This window comes from Protopterus annectens, chromosome 16.part0 (assembly GCF_019279795.1).
Source record: "Protopterus annectens isolate FY-2018-M chromosome 16.part0, PAN1.0, whole genome shotgun sequence".
NCBI lineage: Eukaryota > Metazoa > Chordata > Ceratodontiformes > Protopteridae > Protopterus > Protopterus annectens.
Window position 1 is genome coordinate 683,797,021 of NC_056750.1, and position 20,521 is coordinate 683,817,541.

The window sequence follows — 20,521 nt, forward strand, 5'->3', positions numbered from 1 at the left end:
AAAACTTCCAGATATAGGTCATGGAATATATTCATGATACAACTTGCTAAGTCAGACAATTAAACCAATAATCCTCTTTAGACCTTCCATTATATAAGGAACTCAGACCTCATGTTTTACTATATTTTTTTATGTATTGACTTGCACACATTTGGATGCAACAGTTGGATTTGCCAGTTGTTGACAGTCATGAAAGGTAATCTGTCATAGGGTCATACTTGTATACTAGGCTAATGATACTGGGGCCTTTATAAGCCTAGCCATGCAACCCAAATGTATCTCACGAGTTATTGTGCTTTCAGTTATTTTAAGGGCTGTATGTTAGTTAGGGCATAATTTAATGGCTGCCTCTGTCCATCATAGACATAGGTGTCAGACCATGGGTGAATTTCTGATTTCTCATCCACTACTCCTGGTTGTGCTTGAACAGGGTTAGAGAAGACCTCTGCTTTCATATGGCTAGGAAGCCTTTACAAGAAAATAAAGATTCTGTTAGATACATAACTGTCTTTCCTATATGTCCTATTTAAGTTGCAAATAAAGTTTAAATCCGTAGATCTAGAAGATGTCCTTCCTTATCACTGTTGCAGTATTTTTTATACTTGGGAATATCCTACCAAGGATAGCCTAATGTCTGGCCAGCATACCAAAGCCTTTACATCTTACTGGTATATGTCAGACTACAGGCACTTTATCCTCGGAACTTCTTTCTGCCAGTCCTAACACTACTTCTGATTTCAGTCTGTATGCCATTCACTGAGCTGGTTCTTCTGCCAAGCATAATACAGAAAAGTGCCACATTAAGGGTCCCTTTCTTTTTCTTTTCCTCCTCATTGTTTATCATTCAGGAAGAGGAAATGTGAGTGTGGGAGGAAGATTTGCCACAAAGACAGACATGAGAAGTGCCTTTTCTGTTTGGATGCTAAGCACAATACTCAGTGTGACGTCTGTCTGGTTTTTGTCCCTAAGACACACTGCAGTCATTTGTCTTCCCTCTATATTTATCTTGAAAACCACAACCTGAAATTGCTGGTTTCACCGAGCCATTGCAGATAAGTGCCCCATTGGGGTTCCTCTTTAATTTTCTTTTTTTGTTGCTTGTGGGATTTCATGTCATCCAAGAAGGGTAATACCAGTGTGGGAGACAGATTCCCCATAAAGATGGCCATGAACAATGTGTTTTGTTTGGCACCTTGCATGACCATACGTCCTGTTCCATCTGTCAGGATTTTGTACCTAAAACCTTACATAGACTTTCTTCTTTGGCACTATATTTTGCAAAGGAACATCTTAAACTTCTCACAAAAGATACAATGGAGGGAACTTCCAACTCTGAGGGATAGCCATCAGGGAAAAAGGCCAAGAAGCCTAGCCTGGAATTTTCGACTGTTCAGCCTCCTCTGGACATCTCTCCTGAGGTGAGTGAATGCCCAGAGGTTCGACTTAGTCTGTCATTGGATTCCTCTGCTATGACTAGGTTGGAGGCTGGTTGGGATTCGACTTTCAGCATGTCTGAGGAGGCTTTGCAGATGCCCCTAAGACCATTATTGAATGCTGTCTTGGATCAGAGCCAAGTTTTATAAAGCAGATGTCCCATTAAAGAGAAAAACAAAAAAACTAAGCATGTTTCTCCTGCTCCTGAGGATCCACAGAGTGAATGGCAGGCCTTCATTTATGGTTTGTTTAGTGCTTTGATGGCATTGAAACCTCCCCAGGCAGTTTCTATTCCAACCCCCCTTTGGTCCTCTACTCTCCTTAAAAGACCCAGGAAACAGAATTCCTGTGAGGAGGAGTTGAATTCAGATGAGGAATCCCTTGCTTACTCTTCTCAGAGTCCTCCTTTAGATTGTGGGTGAGAGGAAGACAATATGCTTAAAACTGTACTGACAAAATGTTCCAAACTAAAGATTCTTGGTTGGTTCCCACATTTGCTTGCTTGTAGGATAAGCCTGTTGCTCCACCGAAGGGTGGTGAGTGGTGACATTTCCTTCACCTGCTTCTTGATCTCCTGGTTACAGAATTGTCCCTGATTGGTAGTGGTAAAGTCAGAAAAAACAGCTGAGGATTATAAATAGAAAGTATTGATGTTTTCCTATGTTTTTGAACCTTTAATGTATTTGGCTGGACTCCAGTACATAGTAGTATTCTACCTGTACATTCAGTACTTCAGCTCTTGTATTTGATTTGTCCTTTAGTGAATATTTTTTATTGGCTAGAAATACCCTTGGGGTGAAGACACTAGTCTGAAACATTTCGTCAGTACAATTTATTTCTGAAAAAATTGCTCTTTTAGAAAACGGACTATTTGAAGTTGTTAATCTTCTTCATATTCATCACTGATGTGTTCGGTTTCGAGCCCTTGGAACCAAGTCGGCCTTATACCAAGCTCGCGTACACCAAAAACTCTCGAGCTAAACTGCTACCCACAATGCCCTTCTCCCAGTTACCTCAGATCTCATTTCCAGCGCAGCCATATAGCAGCATTTCACTGAGCTCTCCAGCTAAGTATTGTGTTTTTTTCAAAGTTTATAGTATTTTGTGAGTTTCCTGTCAAACTCCTTTTTTTCTTCATATCTTATTCAGCTCTACCCACGGGTATCCCCTTTTTGTATCATCTTTAAACTGCCTTTTTACCCTTGTGGTATTCTGAATACCATTGTTGGTATTTCCCCTCTCTCTCGCTCTTCCTTTCCTCTCTGGTAGTTGTTGTGTTGTCTCTTGTGGTATGTCTGAAAAGAAAGGGACTACAGGGTTTAAGCATTGCTCCTCTTGCAATGGTAAACTCCCCAATGGCAATCTACATGAGGAAGATGTATATTGTTTGGGGGTTCCACACTTATCTGTGAAACCTCCCTGTGACATTTGTGCCAGTTTCAGTCAGCGGTCGCTGAATGAAAGACTGAATAAACTAATTCTTAAAGGCCTTCTTCCTTTTCCAAGGCTATTTCTGCGGTCACAACCCCTCCATCTATGGACAAAAAATGTCCTTGTTCTGACCCTTCACCGGCTGGTGATAGGGGCAAGCCTCATAAGCATATAAGGCCCATAAGACTTCCACAGACTGTAGGATTGTCTCCTTGGTTCCAGCCACCTTGGCTCAGAGCACGGCTCCAGTGGTTCCTACAGAGATTGTCATGACTTCCTAGTCAGCACCGCTTTTGGCACCGATGATTACAGTTCCTACTGTGGTTTTGGCTCAGGCCATTTTGCCTGCCATTACCTCGGCCCTGACATCCCCCATCTCTGTTCCAAGATAGATTTTGAGAACCTCTTCTGAGTCGATAATGACTTCCACTCCAGCTATTACTTCGGCTCAGAGCCCATTCTCAGCACCAATAATCCCCCTTTTGCCTGTTTCAAAACTGGAATCCTCTGTGCCGACTTCTACTACACCATGGACCTAGTACTCCCCCGTCTATGGATCAGTTTGCTGAACAAGCTTTTAGCCCCTTTTTGGACTGGCCTGACTCCCCCTCAGGTGTGTCGGTAAGGTCCACCAGGAGCCCATCTGTGTTGGATGTGGTGCGCCTCTAATCAGCTGCTGACAGCCAGGGGAATTACAAATTTTCCTAGAACCCATCCCACTTCGGGTTTTGGGTCCATTGCCCCTGTGACTCCCACGTATTCTCCTCCCTTGGACCCTTCAGTTCCAAGTCCCACAGCTCCGTCTGCGAGAGGACTCCTTTCTTTGGTGCTGACAATGACCTTATCCGAGGCCCCTTTGGGTGTCGGTTCTGTCAGAACCAACCCTTCCTCAATCTCATGCTTGGGGGTGGAACCCTCTGTTCCGGCCATGGTTCCGATTGTTTCACCGGCTCCATCTTTGGATCAGAGGGTAACTCCCACCCCGGTTTTGCTTGAGACTCCATCCCCGGGAGTGGGCTGCGTTGCGGGCGGGTGTGAATCCAGTTCTGAAATTGTCTCCTTCAGTTCCGGGCTCCCATTCCTCTTCAGGTGGGCCTGCCTTCCAGGTGATGGAGAGGGTGCTTACTTTGGGAAGTAATCCTCCTACGTTGGACCTTCCACCCCGTTCCTTCTGAGCTGCAGCTATCAAAGGCCACCCCCCAGGACACAGAGCACAAGCCTCAGGAAACCCCTATACAGGATATCCCCCTTTCTGAGTCTTCTTCGGATGCTCTCACTGAAGAAACCCCTGTGAAATGGACATGTAAGAGGAAACACATGGACTCCCCAGGAGTCCCTCACTGAAGATACGGACTATGATGGGGAAGGGTCCCCCATGGTCAGCCCCTGATGATGGAGGAATCCGTATTCCTGCAGGCCTTCCACTCTTGGCTCTCTACCTCTTGGGTGACTCCCCCCCCCCCCCCCCACTGAGGAGTTAGTCAAGCTCATCATGCAGTGGGCATGGAAGAACCCTGGTACCATTGAGGCCATTCCTCGGAGATCAGATAAGATATTCTCCCCTCCAGAGGATCAGCCCCATTGGTCTAGAGGCTTACCAGTAGACACTATGGTGGTGGCAGCTGCCACAAAAAAGGACTTTGTGGAGGAAAATCCTGCTGTCCACCTGCCCAACAGAGAGTCCCAGGTGGTGGACAGATTAGGGAAGCGAGTTTTTGCTTCAGCGACCTTTGCTTTCAGGTCTCTGAAGTTTTTGGCAAATTTTACGAGGCTCCAAAGAGTTCTCATCACTGAGCTCACTGGAACCCACGTGGGTCAAGTTTCATATGGGGCACATGATAAAGTTGCTTCCCAACTTGTCACCCTAGAGTCAATTTCCAACTCATCCATAAAGTTGCTGTCTCACGCAACTGAAGGGTCGGCTAGAGCTGTGGATGCAGGTGTAGTTATGAGATGCCATGCTTAGATGCGCATTTGTGACCTCGTGGACTCCAAGTCTTCCTTTTTAAATGCCCCTATTGAACCGTCAGCTCTATTTGGTTCTAAAGTGAAGTACACATTAGCCAGGTGCAAGCAGAATGGAAAAACCTTGTCTGCCATTGGCCTACATTTTTCCAAGCCTCAGTGCTGCTTTTCCAGGAACCAGAGGAGTGGAAAGATGTGGCAAAAAAAGTCTCAAGGCCCTTTCCTTGATGCACATGGTGAGGACTCCCCCAGAGGCAGAGGGGGTTCCAATAATGGAAGGCGTCCTTTTCAGGGCAGAAGGGGATTCCTGAAATCAGGACTCCAGGGATTCTTTTTCCAGACGACCGTATCAGCTCTTCGGAAGTGCTGACCGATTGCTTTCCTCTGGAAGCAGCCGGGGCTCATTTCTCTCTGCACCAAGCTGCCTGGCACTCTATTACAAATTATCAGTGGGTGCAGAGAATAATTTCCAGAGGTTACTACATCCCTCTAATCTCTTATCTAAGACCTCCAAAATCCCTTCCCAATGTTCCACCCAGTCAAAGGGAAGAGGCAGCTTCAGAAATAGCAAAGCTTTGTATAAAACGAGTCATCCAACAAGTCCCCCCAGATCAATGCGGATCTGGGTTTTTCCTCAAGATTCTTTTTGGTGTCAAAAAAGACCGGGGACTAGAGACCCAGTTTGGATCTCAGCCAACTAAACAAGTCAGTAGTTCAAAGCAAATTCCACATGGTCATGATGCAATCCATTCTCCCATTCCTTCGGGAGGGTGTGTGGATGTGCTTGATAGACCTCTGGGATGCATATTACCACATCAAAATGGACAAGTGCTCCAGGAGTCTCCTTCACTTCCATCTGGGAGCCAATCATTACTAATTCAGAGCCTTGCCATTCGATCTCTTAACAGCCCCCAGAGAGTGTTCACGAAATGCCTAGCAGTGGTGACAGCTCATCTGAGACTTCAGGGATTCCAGGTGTTTCTGTATCTAGACGATTGGCTCATCTCCACCTCTACAAAGCGCCTATTGGTCAGGGCCCTCTGCTACACTCTAGCACTAGCTGTTCTTAGGCATCACCATACACTGAGAAAAATCCAACCTTCATCCCACACAGCAACTGGAATTTATAGGGGCAGTATTCAACACTCAAACAAGCCTAGTCTCTCTTCCTCCTCATAGACTTCAGAGATTAAGGGCAAAAGTACAAGCGATTCTCTGTCGAAGGAAGGTGTCTGCAAGGGAAGTTCTACAGGCTCTGGGGTCTAAGGCAGCAGCCATCCCAATTGTTCTCCAAGCCAGATTACATATGAGACTACTACAATGGTGCCTTCTGTCCTAGTGGATATCCAGTCTTCATCCCCTGAGCTCACAGATCCTCATCACCAACTCATGCAAACAAGATCTCCTCTGTTGGATGAGTATAGACAAAAATCTTTGGTTTTGCCACTTCCAGGCTCCCCTTCCAGTGCACAGTGACCACGGCCGCTTCCCTGATAGGGTCGGGGGGCCACTTCCAGGGAAAGACAGTCCAAGGCATGTGGTCCAGCCTAGAGGTTAACTTGCATATCAATGTCCTGGAGTTAAGAGCGGTGCTGTATGCAAGCATTCCATCTGCTCCTTCCATCAGGAATGATTGCTAGGCAGTCGGACAACGTGTCTGGTACATAAACAGGTAGGGACCAAATCCTATCCCTTATGTCACGAGGCCATGAGAATTTGGCACTGGGCGATAGCTTTCAGCCACTTTTTAATCACAATGCATATCCTGAGGAGCTACAACATGATTGCAGGCAGGCTGAACAGATGTATTTCCTGTCCTCACGAGTGGTCTCTCAGTGTGTGACGACAGAAATTTTCAGCCATTGGGGGCCAGCTATGCTGCAATCTTTTCGCTTCCCCCCTTCAAACAAATGCAGCAGCTACTTTTTCCTCTTTCCCCATCACAGGGAGTCACTGAGAGATGCTTTGACTCACGAATGGCCCGCGAGTCTCCTCTATTCTTATCCTCTGATATCCCTTTTTCTAAGGAAAACTATTCGGTTGAGATGCAAAGTAATCCTCATTACCCTTTCTGGCCTCAAGTGTGGTTACCCTTTCTGGCCTCAAGTGTGGTTGCCCTTCCTCAGACCTCATCTGTTACAACCTCCTTGGATCCTGGATACTTGTCAGGACCTAATATCTCACCCACAAGGGCAGACTCCAGTGGCGGATTTAGGCATGGGCGCAGGGGCGCGCGCCACCCCCTTTTTAAAGCTGCTGTGCGAGTTAAAAAAAAAAGAAATGCACTGCGCTGTGCTTTTGTTAAAACTGGAAAACCTACTACCATAATCGTACGTTGCTGTTTCAACTTTTTTTTTTTTTTTTTTTATGTGAAAGATGCATCGGAGATGCAATTGGAGGTTGCAGTCAGGTGATCTATAGGACGATCCTTAATTGCTCCTCCAATTGCTTCTCCGCTATAGTTGAGTGAAAGTGCGTCTGGTCACAGCGAGGATTTAGTAGATGGTGAAACAGATGTTTTCAGACTAGCGCCAAACTGCAGAGTTGATCAACATTTCACGTATTCAAGGAGAACTGCTGCAGTGAGTGCAGACTAGTGTTCAGAAACTGAGATAATTTTTTTTTCCTTACAGAGAGCGTGTCAAAGTTGGGTGTCTCTGAAAAACATTTTTTTAAATCCCAATAGATAGCATGCTTCATAAGCATGACACCTAGTTTTTACTTCCTGACTTTTTTCCTTCTTTTAGCTGTATCGCGTGTCCAGCCTTTTTTTTTTTTTTTTGGTGATCTCGAGATTGTGTCTTTTTTTCTTTGTTGTTTTGGACGGTGCTTTGAAGTTTCGGGTGGGGTAAGGGGTGGACGCTGTACAGTTTTGTGCCAGACTCCTCCTGAGATGCTTCAAACTGTGTGCGCTTGATATATTTCTCACCTTTGTTTACATTGTTAACAAATTGGGGCTGTACGGTCTTCACGTTTTGTTCACCGTTGGAGTTGAAAGTTTTAACAAATTAAATTGCACATCTTTACTCTAGCTGTGCTACTTTTTTGTCTCTCATGTAATATTACTCACCTTCTTGTCCTGTCTTCTTTATCCACTTACTTTATGTAAACTGCAATAGCGCAGAGAAAGTTAGGTTTGTTATGTCCATATATGATTTTTGACAGAAATTTTTTTTCTATAAGGGTAGGTTTATTAGCTTACTGTGATATAAAGCTTAATGGAAAGTTCTAGACCTACCGGAGCCCATTTTTTCCTTTCTGAATTGCACACAGAGGGGGTTTCCGTTGGGTTTGAAGCCTACACCAAGCACCATTTGTTGTTCACTGTTTACACACCGCGGTTGCTGTTAGCTCGAGCTTTACGAACAGATCCAATTAACAGGAGGTATGTCCCAAAAATCGGGATGCTAGAGTTGCCCTTTTTAATAAATCGGGTAAATGGGTTAAATTGTGAATACCAAGAAGTTAAGCTTGGACTTAAGCGTGGATATACAAAGAACAGCAACTGTATTTTACATTTTATTAACTACAGTCTAAGAAGGTGGCTGTTATCTCTTCTGCCTTGTGTCGACACCCGCATGTAGGACTTTGAAGCTAAATGAAAATGGAGATCTGGGCAAGTAGATTGTAAGCTGTACACAACATTATATTGGCTTTGTTGTGGTCATGACGAAGACCTGATGTTGTAAAATAGCACATATACATGTCAGTTTGGTTTTATTTTTTTTTCATGGTGTGAGGCAGTGCAAATGGCAAATTTGCTTCCCCTGAATCAGTGTATTTTAGTAGTTTTTTCTTCAGAGCGTCCTGTGCTTACTGTACTTCAATAACCCCTCCCACACTGTGATGTCACAATTTTCTCATCCTGCCTCCTTATCTTCTAATTATTTATGCCCTTTAGTGACAGTCCCAGAATTGTTTTTATTCACCTGGGAAAACAAACACTAGGTCGTCGTTTGTTCAGTTGTGCCTTGTTAGTACAGATATTTAATAAAGCTGAGCATCCTGAACTGTGCAATGTTTTTTAATCTTACAGGGAATGACCTTTGTTAGAAAAGTATTATATGTAATTTGCCTTTTTTGTAGACTGTCTGCACCAACTCTTACTCAACAACCTCTCAAATAAATACATATCAAGTAAAAATGCATACTTAATAATGATAATTAATGATAAAAACGTCAGCAGCACTTTGCTTTGAACTATAAGTTATAGTTCAAAGCAAAGTGCTGCTAACTTTTTTATGATTAAAAATCAGCGGTTGTTTCTCGTGTTATCGAACATCTCTCGCTGTTATTATAATCAGCTAAAACATTATTGCCTCTGCATTCAGATGCAGTGGAACATTTCTAAGCAGGTCTATGGCCATATTTGTTGGTCTGTTGGACCTTACTGGTGATATCTATTTTGTAACAAACTTAAATGGGAAGGATGGCATCTGGCTCTCCTGCATCCCTGACTTTAAGCTGTCGTGCTGTCATTTCAAGAAAATGCAAACCAAATGCTTTTTTCAGGGTGCTGAACTGCATGGGTTGCCACCTCTCACAGTTAAACCATTGTATACATTCTCCCCACATTAACTACATCTTTAGGTAATGAATGTCCCTTTTTTAGGTATAAGGGTGATGTCATTATAGAAGTGATAAAGGAACCCATGTTGTTTCTTAGGAATTGCCACAGATAACCACCTTATCATTCTCTTTTTCCAATGAAGCCTAATCTAGGGGGTTGAGTACTGTGTGTCTGCCTCTGGATGAAGATATTTTTTTTATATATATATATATATGTGTGTGTGTGTATGTATCTATATAAACATACATATGTCTGTGTATGCGGTGGCAGAGGTGAGAGTAGGTGATGGCCTGAGAAAGTACCATGCAGCAAAATAGTGTTGAAAGTTTGCCAGTTATGGACAGTAAAACAACTTGCAGGTGACAAATTAATTGCTCCACACTAATATACTAGTAAACAATTAAAAAAAATCATTGCAAAGCACATTCAACCGCAGCCTTGAATGTTACATTAGTACTGTTATCTGAGTTATATAATACCTAATAATGAAATCCTATGATCAAACTTCAACCAGTGGAATGTTATAATTTATTTTACATGCCTGCATTAATCATTTAGTTTTCTTTTTCTCAACATGGACTTTATTCTTTAATAAATGCTATCCTGTGGTATGTGATAGTGACCAGTTCTATTTAATTTTATTTTATTTCATGTTTGCTTTTGGTGCATTGCTTAGAAGTAATAACAGTTATTACTTCTATTGGAACCTTTGCTTGAGAGGTGTAGTTATGGTAACTATATCACTATGTAACACACAGCATGGTCCAGAGATACTGCCAAGTAAATAAATGTGTGTGAGCTTCGTCTAGGTTATCTGACACCTTGGATAGTTCCCCACACTGGTGCCTGCCTCAACCTAAAGTTGACAGACTAAAAGAAGTAAAATTAAACTTCATTGTCATTATAACTGTAGCAAGTCTTTTGCTAGAATCATACAAAGTGTATTGCTAAAGTTAATGCAGCATCAGAATTAATTTAAAAAGCCCCAGTATCACCTGGCTTTGCAGTCACATCCAATTGGCAATTGCCAGTAACCTGACCTTTGACCAACACATGTCTACTGTGGTGGGAAAATTACCCTATGTTGCACAACTTGTAATGGCATGGCATCCAGGTCCAAAGAAGTAATTTTTCCACTGTACTCTACTCTCATTATACCAGTCATTAAGTACAATGCACCCTTCAGCATGTATGTGACCAGGCACTTGCAACAGCCTGAGAGACCATAGACAGTAAACAACTGCTATGCAGACAGTCTCAAAGTCCTGTGTGACAAAGTGCATAATAGTACCCTTTGGAAAGACAGCCACCTCTGGAAATTACCACGTTGATAATACACCCCTAAAAGTAGACTAGTGGTCAGGAATCTGGGAACGTATGCTGACAGTAACCTGACCTCTGACGACCACGTGTCTTCTGTGGTGAGAAAATCACTCTGTGTTGTACAACTTTTAAGTAAGGGCATGACATCCTGTACTGTGCTGTCATCAAACCCATCACTGAGTAAAATGCATCCTTCAGCATGTACCCAACCTGGCACTTACAACAGCCTGAGAAACCACAGAGAGTAAACAAGTCCTATGCAGACTATCTCAAAGCCCTATCTATTTACTCAGACTTCTACAGACTGCTGAATGGCAGTCTGTACCTAGCCAACAAGGCATGTTTGGCATCTACTTCTCAAAGGTCCATGCAAAGGCAAAAGGTCTGTGACTGACCAAGTTTACAGACAACTGTAAGATGGGTGCTGTCATTGACTCCCCAAATGATGTTAACATACTTCAAGAGGGTCTCACAGCAACAAATGACTGGTGCCAAAGTCATGACTTTAAATTAAATGTATAAAAATGTATTATACCATTCAGCAAAAACATGGCCCTTACTGATTACCACATTAGTGGCAGCCCCCTAAACACACAACCTGTGGTGAGAAACCTGAGTACACAAGTTAGCAACAATCTTACATTTGGCCATCATGTAGCAGCAGTGGTCAGAAAAGTGTTTTACTTGGTTCATCTCATAAGTAAAGGGATTGCATCCAGAAGAAAGGAGGTCATTACCTCTCTGTACTCCTCCCTCATTAGGCCAATAATTGAGTACAACACCCCGTTTTCTATGTACCTCTCAAAACACCTGCAGCAACTGGAAAGGCCACAGAAATACCTCACAAAGAGAATCCATGGCCTGGAACACCTGTCATATGGGGACAGGCCCAAATCACTATCACTCTACTTGGTATCGTACAGATTGCTCAGAGGTGACCTGGTCTCATCTACAAGGCAATCTTGGACCCTGATCTACTAGAGATGTTCCATATCTGTAAGTCTAGCTTCTCTCTTAGTACCTGATTGAAAGGCTTAAATCTAATATGTGACATTTACAAAACCTGCTGGAGAGACAGATTTGTCTCCCAGAGACTGCCCCATCTCTGGAATAGACTCCCTATACGCGTCAAACAAAATACACTGCTAACCCTCTTCAGTGCAACCTTGATTAGTGGATGGGCAATCACAAATATGTCCCAGGGGTTCCACCTGTGTCCTTCACTGGCAGGGTGGTTTCTTTTCTGGGAATAAACTCTTGGCTAGGCTTGTAAGGGTCCCAGAGCCATTAGCCTAGTAATCTCCTATGATACTTTACTGATGGATTTGTTGCACATCTGCAAAACAAGTAGCATCTGAAAGTGCTGTGTAAATAAACTTACCTTAGCAGTAGATGTTTGAATAGATCACTGCTGCAGTAGCCTAAGCTATATGGGTTATATCCTGCATAGGATGTAACAGCCAGCAGGATGGAAAGTAGAAAGTTGGGGATAGGTTTGTTGATAGAGGGTAGAAAGGGGCAATGCAGGCAGAAAGAGTAGTGATGACCTTTTGGGCCAGTGTTTTTGTTGTAGCTGGGTTAAATACATTTCAGAGATAAAGGATAACAGGGAGGTTATGAAGGACGGATGCAGATAATTGTACTGTTGTAACATATGAAATTAAAGGTGTGGGAAGCAGAGAACCTTTGGAATCATGGCCCTAATATAGTACTGAGATAGTGTAGGGGGGGGGGATAATAAGCTAGTGGTGTTGTCAGGACAGGTTTTTGGTCAACTGACGCCCTAGGAAAAAGGTCTCCACAGTGCTCCCACCAACACCACCCTGTGCCCCCATCCTGGTCTACCTACACCATCCAGATTACTGGAAAAGCTCCCCTGATAGAGCAGTGCCCTAGGCAGCTGCCTAGTTGGCCTATGCCTAAGGTCAGCTATGGGTCTTGTCTTGTAAGAAATGGAGGCAGAATGTAGAGCAGGTGAAGCATGAGTTGTGTAAGTAGGTGTCACTGAGGAAAAGGATGGGTAAATCTGAGTGATATGGGGCTAATGGATAAAATAACGATGAATGGGCGGCCACAGTGGTGCAGCAGTTAGTGTTGCCATCTCACAGTAAGAGGTTCTCCGGTTCAATTCTCGGCTGGGGTGCCTTCTATGCAGAGTCTGCATGTCCTCCCTGTGGTCGCGTGGGTTTCCTCCGGGTGCCCCGGTTTCCTCCCACATCCCAAAGATATGCTGTACATGGATTGGATACTCTAAATTGGTCCTAGGTGTGAGTGTGTGCGTGTGTGTGCCTTCTGTGGAAGGTTGGGCACCGGGCTGGCAACTGGACACCGTAAAACTCCACTGCCAATCATGAGCAGACAGGTGATCCGCTGTGGCGACCCTTAACCGGGAAAAAGCTGAAAGAAGAAGAAGCGGATAAAATAACGATGAAAAGGACAGACATCCAAGATGGCTGCACACGGATCAACAGACTGAGTTCATTTCTCCCTGCGTAAAAACAAAAACTGTGAAAAAAGGGACCCCAAAACTGTCAGTATGAGTAAACATCAGTCCCTTGTTAGTAATTACACTTTTTGGAGGCTAGCAAAGAGAATTTTGGAAGAACCTGTAAGAAAATCAACTGCAAAGAAAGATAAGAAAGAGAAGAAAATTCTGGCTGGGAAGAATCCCGCAGACATTCAGCAAAAAGCAGTGAAATTCAGCTTTCGTACAGGAAATGACTTCAAGAAATTTAGAGGAAAAAATAAATCAAGTGTACTAAAATGTGTTAGAATAAGTGAAACACTGAAGAAATAGCTGAACTGAAATAATAAAAGATTGGAAAAGTAGAAGTTGTTTTAACTAGCTATTCAGCTGAACTAATGAAACAACAAAAATCAGAGGATGAAATGAAGCAAAGCCTAGCTGAGTATGAGGTGCTTTTTATCATTTTCTGCAGATTACAATCTACACACATACTCACACACACACACACACACTTGTCAAATTGTATCACGTTAACTAAAACATAAACTCAAATAATAATGAAAAAAATAGCCACATATTCTAGTCATACCCTTGGCATAGTATATGGTAAGGGGTGTTTGATTAAATTAGTTTGCATGTGAATTATTCTAAGCTTGCTTTAATCACTCTGAGTTAACCGTTCTTGGTCTTGGACAAGGGAAGTGAATAATGGATAGTGCTATCTGAGGTGAAATGGCCATATTCATTTTGAGAAGCTAAATATACTGTTGACTGACTTAATTTTTAAAGTTTAAAATTTTTAATCTGAAGTTTAAAATTATTTATTCATCATTGTATTTGTGGATTTGAATTTGTTAACCAAAATGTAATGTACTAATCACAAAGTAGTGATTTTTAGGCCTTAGCAGGGTGCAGCCTCTTGTGAAAAAAAATACTTTGATGGTTTTTTTTGACTGGTTAGGGAGTGGTTAGGTATGTTCTTGTATGAGGTGAGGTATGTTTCTTAACGTCTATGGACTTTAGCTTAGTTGACAATTCTGACATAGTGGAAAGGACAATTTATCAAAATCTTTATAGTTTTTTTTTAAGAATGCTTAGTTTTGCTGGCAACTGACAAATGATAGTTTATTTATCATTTAGGCTTAGTAGGTTTCATAAAAGGAGAATTTCAAAACTTCTGACCTTTATTCCAGTCGAGGCAAGTGTTATAAGATACTGTCTATGTTTGCTTGGGCAGTGGACACACTTTTTTGTAGAGGGTATCTAATCAGCTTAGTTGAGGAAGGCAGCTGCTAGGCATGCTTATTAAACAGCTGCTGGACATTACAGGTAAGTGTATATTTTTATGTTTCAGAGATTCTTATTCAAGCTTTGAATTAATAATGGTGGATGTAATTGACATAATAAGTAAGCAGGAATGATGTATTTATTGCACTTTTTGTTAACATATGTTATATTTGTGAGGTTATGCTTTGACTCTGAGTTTTATTTTTACAGTTTGCCAGTTTTTACTGCACTTAGTGTGGGCAGTTTTTATTTCAGGTGTATATTTTGGCTATGTTAGGGAGGGTAGTTTCTTTCTAATAAGTTGGATTTGTCTTAAGCTTTGTGCTTATTTGATAGCCAGTCATTCTGTTTTACTTTTCATGAAGCTTGGACAAGCATTTGCTCATTTCAGCAGTTATATAAGATTTTACATTTGTGTTTGTCCTGTGTTATATGTATGTCTGTGTATGTATAAATGTGTGTATTTGTGTGTGTTAATGTTGCCACCAGAATGTCTGTTGTTGAATTGTAGTTTATTGTGGTGATGTTTATCATATTAAACCATTTAATGTATATTATCAAATTTTAAAGGGAAAGTGTCAAAGATCCAAAGTTTAGGAAATACTGCTTTTTTGTAGCAGTGCATAGTCCTTTTACTAAAAAATGCATATGTTTTACATTTCTTCTTTAATTTCAAGGCAGTGGAGTCTTGTGATGATTTATGCCTTGCCAGTACCCACCCTTTTGCTGCACCCCTTTTTCTAAGAAGATTACACTAGCCCAGGGTGAATTTATGGGTGCCCATTCAATCACCTAGGACTTATTTCAAAATTGATATATGTCACACTGTTTAACTGGCAGGAGGCAGTCTGTCTCAGAGGTGGAGGAAGTGATGTGTGATGAATCTGTCTCTCCATCACATTTTATTTAACTGTTGGTGAAGATTTAGGTACCCACTAGTAAGCTTGTGGAGATACAAAAGATCTAGGACAACTGTATCTCTCATGCCACAGAGAGAAGACATTAATCTTCCCTCAAGAGTCTAATAAAGAGGCAGTGCTTCCAGTCTGTCTCAGGAACTCGGGTTCATTATGGCAGTGATCTTAGGAACTTATGGGTTTCTCTATAGTTGTTTGATATGTCTGGTGAGGCACATCCTGAAAAGGGCATTGTACTTAATTGGCCTAATAAAGGATGAATGTAAAGTGACACTGCCCTCTTTAGATCTGAATGATATTCTCCTGGCCATTAGCTGCACTAATTAGAAGGATTTTGCGACAACTGTATTTCACCTGATGATTGAATGAAAGGGAATTTTCAATCCAAGATTCAAGGCCCCTAACAACATTTTCATTTTGAAGCAGGGTATTGTCTGTGCTGTAGGCTGATAAAAAGGGTTGTCTACTAAATCAGATAATAGTACACTTTTCTGCATTTAATCTGAGCCTGTTTTCAGCACACTAGTTATTAATAAAAGGTGGGGGAATCGGGGGTGGGGGTGGAAATTACAGTAACTCACTGGTTGCAGTCATCTGCAAACCTAGTTAGCCAGAGATCCTTGTTTACTGCCTATAGATGAGAAAAAGTAAGTCCCAAAAAATGTGCTCAAAAACTGAGCTCTCAGGTTAGGACTTATTGCCTTCATGCTTCCTATAAGACAATTGTCACTGGCACTTTGAGGATTCTGTGTTTTAGCCAGTCTGCTATCCATCGTACCATAATTGCCATGATCATCCTCAACCCCCTTTTTCCCCAGTTTCTACATGGGCTCAGGGTATTTTGTTAACCATCACCATCTCTCTCCATTCATTACCACACTCTTGCCTTCTTCAATACTCATGCCTGACTGTCACAGATTTTCTCTGACACAATCCAAGCATCTCTTTGCTGGATGCCCTCATTCCCTGTTACCTTCTTTCTGTCTGCCCCAAATCTTCTTCACCAGATTGTATTCTGCTTTTCTGCACATGTGTCTGAACCACTGTAATCTGTTCTCTTTGATCTTTCCTGCATTTGGAGCTACTTTGGCTTCTGCTCTTATGTCTTCATTTCTTCGTCTTTATCATATCTGCTGTGACCTCATGTGAGGCTGCTGCTTTCCCTGACTTCATTTTCCTTAGTGCTGTTCTTACTTCTTCTAGGGTGGGCTCCTCTTCTCTCATTGCAAACTGTGTCTAGGGCAGTACAGCTTCTGTGGGTTTTTCTTCATTCAGAAGGTGCTGAAAGTACTCCTTCCATCTTCCTTTGATGGCCTGTTGACTGGTGAGCAGGTTGTTACTGGCATCCCTTATGAAAGGTGTCTGACTCATAGGTCTCAACCTCTTAAGGGGCCAGTGTGGAACACAGACCTTAGCAATGTGTGACAAGCAGTCAAAATGTGGAACACGCATTTTTGCACTACGTGAAAACCCACCATTTCCATGGGACCTGGTTGAAGTGTGCTTTCTGCCAGAAGTACTAAGTTAGTGAATACCGTACATTTTTAAAATTCAATAGGACACATGTCAGATAAAACAAAGTCAGCAGAAACCATTGATAAAATACAACATACTCAGTGGCTGGTGCCAGGTCTGCTGTACCAATTCACTATGAATAGCATTAGACAAGGGTCACACACTGCAGAAAACAATAATGTTAAATCTGCCAGTGAATATCTTGTTGAGATCCAATGGCAGGAAATTCCCCAATTATATTAACAGAGCATCGATTCCATTTGGACAATGATTGCCTAGTGTTTCTTATACTGCTGCCTCTCATACCACTCATCTGTCCAGATTTTTACCTCATATTTTCGTCTGCTCCTTATAAAATTTGTGGTTTTCTGGCTAATCATTGAGGATTCAGCACAATCCTTAGCACTTGGCTGCTCAGGTCTGACCACCTTCTTTATCTTTCTGACGTCTTGCAACCTGATATAGTTTCTTTGTGCGCTTTACTGAGTCACTTTCCAGAAGCTGGTAGAGTGCTTCCGATGCCCTGTTCTTTGCTACTGCAACTCTTTTCTTAGCGTCAATGCTAGCCAACAGTAGTCCTTCCTAGCCTGGTCCATCTTTTCTGTCTTCCACTTTTTCCTGAACTCCATTCTTTTGATGACTTTTTGGACTTCTGCATTCCACCACCAGCTTTCTTTATGAAAAGAGAAAGCCCTCTACCTTGGAATTACTATGCCTATATGATTCATTTTTGATACCTTTGTGCACTTTGTTTCCGATAGTTATAGTGAAGTAGGAGGAGTTATGATGTTAGGTGTACGAATTTTGCTGTCCATATTTTTGGTTGTATGTATCTGCTTTCCAAGAACCTTTGTCTATATTTTTGATGTCTGCAGGTTGAGAGGTATGATGACCTTATTTACATTAACAAAACATGGAGTATATGTAGGTTATTTCCGCAGTATAAGACTAGATATGATGAAGTTCTGGAGGAATATAGATAACTTTCCACCAGCCATGGGGGAGTTTCAAAGTAGAGGATTAGAATGAGTAGTAGGCATTGAGATGATGCAGGAAGGGTGCCTTCTCAGCACATAGGATATCATCATATGACTCCTAGCTAATATGTAAATGTGACACACTCACTTTAAATCACTTTTATTCCCTGTCCGATGGTGTGAAAAGTCTGAATGTGAAAACAAGTGATATTGATACTGGCACACAATGTTTTAATAGCCACTAAGCAAGCAAGAATAATCCACAACAAGCCCACTTCCTGGCTACACAGCGATTCCACCTACTCTGCAGTAGGGATCCTGCCTATAGTGGCTTACTTATGAGTAAATTCCTCAGCTCTGTGAACACCTGCAGTTACTTCAGAGTGTCTGACTCTTGAGTGTAGAACAACTGAAACACATTCTATCCACAATTACCCCAGCTGTTTACTATATTTGTTTACTGTACCACAATATATTAGATATCAGAAGATACCGTTTAGTGTTAACTATCAGTATGAACATTGCATTAGAGGTCATGCATACACATTTACAGTATCTATTTATCAGCTGAATATATATTGCTGTCTTTTCACACATAATTCAGAGCATCTTAAGGTGATGTTTACACACCTCCAGTAACCAGTGTTCCGCTTTCTCACACCAACCCCTGTAGTTGACTTACTAGACTGCGCCCCCCCTTTCCCATATTCCTAGATCCGCCACTGGACTCCCCCAAATCTATCCACTCTCAAGCTTACAAGCTTGGCTTCTCCACTTCCATTAGTTGCCAGGCAGAAACCCTCTCCTCATCTGTCCAAGATATTATTCTGGCCTCCCATAAACCATCCACCAGAAAACTTTACAGAGGCAAATGGAAAAGATTCTCTATCTGGTCACATAATCAAATGCTAAATCCCTTTTCAACTCCTACAGCTGCTATTCATTATATTTCAGAGTTGTTTGACAATGGGGCATCAGCTTCCACCATTCCAGTCCATTTAGCAGCCATTTCCAATTTCCATAATGGTTCATATGGAGTCCCTCTTATTTCAACCTGACTTTGCAAGAATTTTCTCAAGGGAATTTTCCATAGCAGACCTCCCATCAGGCAGCCTGTGGAGGCATGGAATCTCTCCTAGGTTCTCCAGTCTCTCTCTCTACCCCCCTTTGAGCCTGCTGCAACATGTGATCTAAAATTCCTGTCATGGAAATCTTTGTTTTTTGTGGTGTTCACATCAGCCAGATGGATATCTGAGTTACAAGCCTTATGCATCAAAAGCCTGTACCTGATCTTCCATAAGGACAGAGTATCACTTTGGACTAATCCATCCTTTCTCCCCAAGGTGGTTTCTGACTTCTCTATTAACCAGTCCATTGAGCTCCCTGTATTTTTTCCAAACTCTTCAAACAAGGGAGAATACTGCCTGCATTCATTGGACATTCATAGATGACTACATTTCTACCTTTCCACAAGTCGGACTAACTTTCATTTCATTTCATTTACTGTCCCAAGAATGGGGTGTGCTGTATCTAAAGTTACTTTGTTAAAATGGTTCAGAGATTGCATTACCTTCTCTTATTCTCTTACGAATGAATCTATGCCTGTTCAAATTAAAGCTCAGTCAACTAGGGCTATTGCAGCTTCTATTGCCTTCCATTCCAGTGCTTCAATGAATGACATCTGAGCAGCAGCCATTTGGGCTAAACCCCATACCTTCATCAAGCATTCCAAATTGAATCTGGTCTCCAGGGGAAAAGCGGCCTTCGGCTCAATGGTTCTCAGGAATGTTCTTCCATAAGAGTCACCCAGGTTCTCAAAGTAGCTTGGGATTCTGTCCCATCAGTGATGAATAGGAAGAAGATTAACAACTTCAGATAAAGAAGTTATGTCTTACCATAATGTTCCATCTGAGTTTCTGATAATATTCCAGTCATCGCACCCTCTCACCGTCCCCCACCAAAGTCTCCTGGCAGATCTTCTGGGTCCTTGTGGTGTTTCAGGGTTTCTGCACAGAGATGGCCTCTGTCTTTCCGTTTATTCTATATGTTGCATGCAAACTTGATCTGAGGTAACTGGGAGAAGGGCATTGTGGGTAGCAGCTTAGCTCGAGAGTTTGTAGCGTATGCGAGCTTAGTATAAGGCCGACTCGGTTCAGAGGGCTCGGAACCAAGCCCATCAGTGATGACGGGAAGAAGATCAACTCCTCAGATGGATCGTTATGGTAAGACATAACTTCTTTTTCTTTAATCCTCTCCTACAGAGGGAATTTTTGTGATGATGTTTTGGACCTTAAATGTTTTACTAGGAATGTGATGCTGAAATTTATGTTCAATGGTAAGACTTCTGTTAACCCCTTTAGAAAACCTAGTACATTTGTACCACAGCTACATACTCTACTGGAAGCTTTTTCCAGAGTATGTGAGGCTGATTTATTTCAAGTTTTGAGCAAATCTGGTTATGGTAATGTTTGTGTCTTTCGGCTTTTCCAGGTTAGGGGTCGCCACAGTGGAACTCCGGTCCGCTAATGATTGGCAGTTGATTTTTACATACCGGCTTGCCAGGCCTGACGCACAACTTTCAACAAAGGTACGCCCATTCATGCATGTCTCCATGCAGAAGACACTCTAGCTGAGT

The 20,521-nt window shown here is 42.2% G+C and overlaps 1 protein-coding gene across 1 annotated transcript in view; it reads left to right on the forward strand.

Moving 5' to 3' along the window:
* Nucleotides 1–20,521, forward strand: part of LOC122790887 (collagen alpha-2(I) chain-like) — a 239,489-nt gene that overhangs the window by 74,065 nt on the left and 144,903 nt on the right. The gene's annotated exons all lie outside the window — the stretch shown is intronic.